Consider the following 7278-nt stretch of genomic DNA (forward strand, 5'->3'; position numbering starts at 1 on the left):
AGGATTAGGATTAGGGGTTAGAGGAAATTAGATTTTGAATGGGACTGAATTGTGTCCCCACAAGGTTAGCTATACAAGACTGTGTGTGCGTGTCTGTGTAGAGGTCCAAACCACTGACCTCAAAGAAAGGCTTAGTCTGAATATTTCAATGCTGCCCTCTCTCTCTCCCCCTGCTTGTCACCCTTTCCACCCCTCACCTACTTCCCCCCTCTCTGACTGCAGTGTTGTTGCGGTGAGAGTGTGTAAGAGACGCATGTGTGTGCATACTAACTCATGGAGTGCTGTGGCTGTGTTCCCCCTGCCTACTCCAACACAGACCTGCTGCCAACTCTCCTATTCTTCTAAATAAAGCAGAGTAAACATTGAGCTGTTATTAAAGGTGACGGAGACAGATGGAGCCTGTTGTTTACAAGTTCACTGGCCTACCAGGCATGGCACCCTGAACAAAGTTAAGAAAGATGGAGGGAGGGAGAGGAAGGGTGGAAGACTGGTAGTTGCAAAGCGTCTGTAATTAATGTGTAGTAAGATCATTCATCACTGTCTGCATATATCATATCTCTAGTTGGAGGTCATTAGTGGGTGGAACAACACATCTCTCAGATTGATGTAGCATCTCAGCTTTACATTCAGTAACACCGTCTAGACTCAGAGAAGTTAGAATGCAGCTCCACAGAGAGATGTTAATGATGTCCACAGAACTCTTACTGGTGGACCACATGAAGCTCTTCACTCTTTGTGACAAGTGACACTTTATAGATTCATCTTATTAGATTTCCACTTTGAATGCTAATGTATACAGCAAGAAGGGTATTCATTATTTATTATTTTGGCAGGCCAAAAGTGAGATCTCTTTTAACCCGGTCATCTGTTGGTGATTGTTGGAGGTATCGTACATTGATTATAGTTTTTTGAGCAGATACCGTTCTCTGTCCTCACCAGACCTATCTAAGAGCAGAGATTACATTCATGCAAAATCTATTGCGTCAGTCAACAAAGCAAAGTGGAGGAGAGCTGTTGTGTATAGTGTCCAGGTCACATTCTGAAGTCATGATGAATTGATATCTCCCAATCTGTCACCCAGCTCAGTCGGTGGTGACATTGATATTCATACATCCCAGCAGGCTGTGGGCCGGTTCCCAGTCTTATTCAAATCTGTCCTGAACACAACACAACATCCTCAGCACCAATAGCTGTGAGAATGATAATCCCTCCTACTTGAAGAGTAAATTACAATACATCTAGAGCTCTTTGTGATGTCACCACATGAAACACCTCTCCTATACTCTAATAGTGCGATTACATTTAGTTTATGTGTGTGAGTTCGTTTCAATTCAGATGCCTATTTTTCTGCCTGTCTCTTTGTCTGTCACATATGGTCACACCTCACACACACATCCATGGAAACACACGCATCCATGGAAACACACACTTCCATGGAAACACATACAACCACCCGTTCTTTACAGTGTTAGGCCTTTGATCCTTTCACACATTTTTGGTCACTCCTTGAACATAGCACAGGGGTTTTGTTCATGTGTTTAAGTGGTTTGACTGACCCCCTGCTTGATCCACCCCCCCCCCTCTGTGAACTTTGGAAAGGCCAGCTGTTCCCCTTTACACGATGACTGAAGAGGCGGGTCTACCAGACACACATTGATTAGAGAAGCATTAATCAAGCCCAGGGATTATCCCCGGCATGTAAAAGGCTGCTTTCTATAGCAAACCAATTACACTTTTTATGGGATGGGAAGGTTAACTGGCTGGATGAGCAATCTGTTTAAATCATTGACACTTGAGGTCTGGAGATGCTTGCAAGGGAAGCGGAGAGAAGAAGAACTGATAATTCTGGAGGGATGTAGGGTGGAGGGGTGAAGGATGGGGTGTTCTGGAGGGAGGGGTGAAGGTTGGAGTATTCTGGATGGAGGGGTGAAGGATGGGGTGTTCTGGAGGGAGGGAGGGGTGAAGGATAGAGTGTTCTGGAGGGAGGGGTGAAGGATGGGGTGTTCTGGAGGGAGGGGTGAAGGATGGAGTGTTCCGGAGGGAGGGTGAAGTATGGAGTGTTCTGGTGGGAGGGAGGGAGGGTGAAGGATAGAGTGTTCTGGAGGGAGGGGTAAAGGATGGGGTGTTCTGGAGGGAGGGGTGAAGAATGAGGTGTTCTGGAGGGAGGAGTGAAGGATGGAGTGTTCTGGATGGAGGGGTGAAGGATGGGGTGTTCTGGGTGGAGGGGTGAAGGATGGAGTGTTCTGGAGGAGGGGTGAAGAATGGAGTGTTCTGAAGGGAGGGGTGTTCTGGGTGGAGGGGTGAAGGATGGGGTGTTCTGGGTGGAGGGGTGAAGGATGGGGTGCTCTGGAGGGAGGGGTGAAAGATGGAGTGTTCTGGATGGAGGGGTGAAGGATGGAGTGTTCTGGATGGAGGGGTGAAGGAGCATATGGATGCATAGGGGGAGATAGCATAGAGAGAATAAGGCCAGTAAAGTTAATTGGGGAGGTTGGGAGTCAAGGATGCATTATGCCGCTCTTGTTGCTTTGATAAAGGGATGTCTTTCCTTCATGCTGCATCGGTCATGCAGTGGGAGGTGTGTGTGTGTGTGTGTGTGTGTGTGTGTGTGTGTGTGTGTGTGTGTGTGTGTGTGTGTGTGTGTGTGTGTGTGTGTGTGTGTGTGTGTGTTCGATGAGGGATGAGGAGGAGGGACTGAGAAAAGTCCTCTCTTCACTTTAATGGGTCTCACTCCATTAATGATCAGCGCCCTGATCTCCAACTTAATGATGCCACATAGTCTTAGAGGAGCTAAATTAACCTTGTAAAGAGAAACATCCTCTCATTACCATGTAAAGAGAAACATCCTCTCATTACCTTGTAAAGAGAAACATTCTCTCATTACCATGTAAAGAGAAACATCCTCTCATTACCATGTAAAGAGAAACATCCTCTCATTACCATGTAAAGAGAAACATTCTCTCATTACCATGTAAAGAGAAACATCCTCTCATTACCATGTAAAGAGAAACATCCTCTCATTACCATGTAAAGAGAAACATTCTCTCATTACCATGTAAAGAGAAACATCCTCTCATTACCATGTAAAGAGAAAAATCCTCTCATTACCATGTAAAGAGAAACATCCTCTCATTACCTTGTAAAGAGAAAATCCTCTCATTACCTTGTGAAGAGAAACATCCTCTCATTACCATGTAAAGAGAAACATCCTCTCATTACCTTGTAAAGAGAAACATCCTCTCATTACCATGTGAAGAGAAACATCCTCTCATTACCTTGTAAAGAGAAACATCCTCTCATTATCTTGTAAAGAGAAACATCCTCTCATTACCTTGTAAAGAGAAACATCCTCTCATTACCTTGTGAAGAGAAACATCCTCTCATTACCTTGTGAAGAGAAACATCCTCTCATTACCGTGTAAAGAGAAACATCCTCTCATTACCTTGTAAAGAGAAACATCCTCTCATTACCACATCACCAATTCAAGAAGTCATATCAAGCAAACTGATTTCAATTAGCTCATAAAGCCTTCAGTTTCTAACAACCTCTAGTTTATGAGGCCTAATCTGTCTTCCTGTCCTCCCCTCCAAAATGTGATGAGTCTTTAATCTGTGAGGGGATACTCTGTTAATGGGAAAGGTGACATTATATTTACACGCTAGACTTAATGTATTGTCCAGATGTTCTTGTCTGAGTCGCCTGGACATATACAGATCTTACATTGTTCAAATAGAAAATGCTGCTCTATAAACCAACAGCAATGTTTGATTTTAGCTGAAAAGGTTCCCAAGTTAGAATCGCTTTCATGTGCTGACTTCAGTGCCACAGTCATTGGAGGCTCAGCAAGCTGCTTTGCTCTCTCAGCCCTTTGAAGTGGAAATGGAGGAATTGATATCTTGTTTTAAAGGGGAGAATTGACTTTGTATAACTCAGACATGGACCGCAGTCGGTACCTCGACTCGTTCATAATTGATTACAACTTGTTTTATGAAATATGTACAATGCAGCATTAATAATTTATTTATCCCCTGAATTATAGTTGACCACCACCTGTCGACTACCACTTCTAACGTAAACGGATTATCAACTTGAGGGTATAACATTTGGTTGAAGAACAAAATTAACTAAACAGATGTGTCACACCCTAATCTGTTTCACCTGTCCTTGTGCTTGTCTCCACCCCCTCCAGGTGTTGCCCATCTTCCCCATTATCCCCTGGGTATTTATACCTGTGTTTTCTGTCTGTCTGTTGCCAGTTTGTCTTGTTTGTTCAAGTCAACCAGCGTTTTTGTCTCAGCTCCTGCTTTTCCCAAGTCTCTCTTTTCTCGTCCTCCTGGTTTTGACCCTTGCCTGTCCTGACCTTGAGCCCGCCCGTCTGACCACTCTGCCTGTCCTGACCCTGAGCATGCCTGCTGTCCTGTACCTTTGCCCCGTCTCTGGATTACCAACCTCTGCATGACCTGACCCGGAGCCGGCCTGTACCTTTCCCTCTGTTGCTGGTAATAAACATTGCTACTTCGACACAGTCTGCATCTGGGTCTTACCTTATCCTGATAAGATGATCAATTTGAGGGTATAACATTTGGTTGAAGAACAAGATTAGCTAAACAGATGATCAATTTGAGGATATAAAATTTGGTTGAAAAACAAGGTTAACTAAACAGCTTATCAATTTGAGGATATAAAATTTGGTTGAAAAACAAGATTAACTGACACAACTCAGTTGAGGCAATAGTACCGCAAGAACAACATATCCCGACTGTTCCACACTGACTGTGAACTGAGAGGTGCTCCTATTCCTTTAAGAATAACATATCATGACTGTTCCACACTGACTGTGAACTGAGGTGCTCCTATTCCTTTAAGAACAACATATCATGACTGTTCCACACTGACTGTGAACTGAGAGGTGCTCCTATTCCTTTAAGAACAACATATCACGACTGTTCCACACTGACTGTGAACTGAGAGGTGCTCCTATTCCTTTAAGAACAACATATCACGACTGTTCCACACTGACTGTGAATAAAGCGGGCTCCTATTCCTTTAAGAATAACATATCATGACTCTTCCACACTGACTGTGAATAAAGCGGGCTCCTATTCCTTTAAGAATAACATATCATGACTGTTCCACACTGACTGTGAATAAAGCGGGCTCCTATTCCTTTTAGAATAACATATCATGACTGTTCCACACTGACTGTGAATAAAGCGGGCTCCTATTCCTTTTAGAATAACATATCATGACTGTTCCACACTGACTGTGAATAAAGCGGGCTCCTATTCCTTTTAGAATAATATGTTATGACAGATTTTTCTGGGCTTCGTTGATCTATTGCGGCAGAGTGGAGGCGTAGAGAGGAGCCTTTAAAAAGGTCACCATACAGGAAATTAAAGGCATGACAAATAGCAGGTGGGCAAGTCCACGGTAACAGAAAATATGATGTTTCACTTTAAAAGGTATGTCAAGCAAATACCAATCATTCTGTTATCGTGGAATTGCCCAGATATCGTTATTTCCATCTTAACCTCTTGGGGCTATGTGGGACGCTAGCGTGCCACCCGTGGTGCACCCTATCAACAGCAGGTGCATTTCAAGAGCGGCAAATTTGAAACCAAATAAATGTCAAAATTCAAATTTTTCAAACATACAACTATCTTACACCCTTTGAAAGATAAACATCTCCTTAATCTAACCACGTCGTCCGATTTCAAAAAGGTTTTACGGCGAAAGCATAAAGTTAGATTATGTTAGGAGAGTACATTGACAATAGCTGTGTGTAATGTTTTGTCAATTCAAAGACAGGCGTCACCAAAACCATAAAACCAGCTAAAATGATGCACTAACCTTTTACAATCTCCATCAGATGACACTCCTAGGACATTATGTTAGACAATGCATGCATTTTTAGTTCTATCAAGTTCATATTTATATCCAAAAACAGCGTTTTACTATGGCGTTGATGTTCAGGAAATCGTTTCCCTTCAATAACCGGCAGTCAAGTCAGCACCACAAATTAAATAATTAAAATTAGAAAACATTGGTAAAATATTATATTGTCATTTAAAGAATTATAGATTTACATCTCTTGAACGCAATCGACTTGCCAGATTTAAAAATAACCTTACTGGGAAATCACACTTTGCAATAATCTGAGCACTGCGCCCAGAAAAATACGCTTTGCGATACAGACAAACGGCCATGTTGGAGAGATCTAAAATCGAAAATACTATGTAAATAATCCATTACCTTTGATTCTCTTCATCAGATGTCACTTCCAGGAATCCCAGGTCCATAACGAATGTAGTTTTGTTCAAAAAAGCTCATAATTTATGTCCAAAAAGCTCCGTGTTGTTAGCACATGATCTAAGCCCGCCGGACTTCACTTCATGAACGAGGGGAAAAAATATATTTATGTTCGTTCAAACATGTCAAACGTTGTATAGCATAAATCATTAGTGCCTTTTTTAACCAGAACATGAATAATATTCAAGGTGGACGAATGCATTCTCTTTTAAAACGTTTTGGAACGAGGGTACCCAACATGACCTCGCGCGCAGAGTCTAATCGGCCATCACCGTTCCAAGGCTCTTGTTCGGTCAGATCTCACAGTAGAAGATTCAAAACACTTTGTAAAGGCTGGTGACATCTAGTGGAAGCAATAGGAAGTGCCAAAACATTAATCAGCCCCTGTGTGTTTCAATGGCATTGGCTTAAAGGTAATTCAACACATCAGGTATCCACTTCCTGTCAGAAAATGTCTCAGGGTTTTGCCTGCCAAATGAGTTCTGTTATACTCACAGACACCATTCAAACAGTTTTAGAAACTTTAGGGTGTTTTCTATCCATATATAATAAGTATATGCATATTCTAGTTACTGGGTAGGATTAGTAACCAGATTAAATCGGGTACGTTTTTTTATCCAGCCGTGAAAATACTGCCCCCTAGCCCCAAAAGGTTAACAGTGCAGCTCATCAAGACAGCCCTGATGGTTTTGTAATCCCAAGGAACATTTACGCATGAAGCACACAAATATAAAAGATACATAGTTTACTGTACCAGTACAGTTAGTACAACAGGCATGCTGAAACAACAGGCATGCTAAAACAACAGGCATGCTTGTCACGATTCCCACCGACGGTGGCGCCCCCTCCTGCTCGGGTGGCGCTCGGCGGTCGTCGTCACCGGCCTATTAGCTGCCACTGATTCCCTTTTTGGTTTTCCCCTGTTTGTGTTTGTGTAGCTGCCTGTGAGCAGCCCAGAACATCACGCTTCG

The sequence above is a fragment of the Salmo salar genome, chromosome ssa20, assembly GCF_905237065.1.
Source record: "Salmo salar chromosome ssa20, Ssal_v3.1, whole genome shotgun sequence".
Classification (NCBI taxonomy): Eukaryota; Metazoa; Chordata; class Actinopteri; order Salmoniformes; family Salmonidae; genus Salmo; species Salmo salar.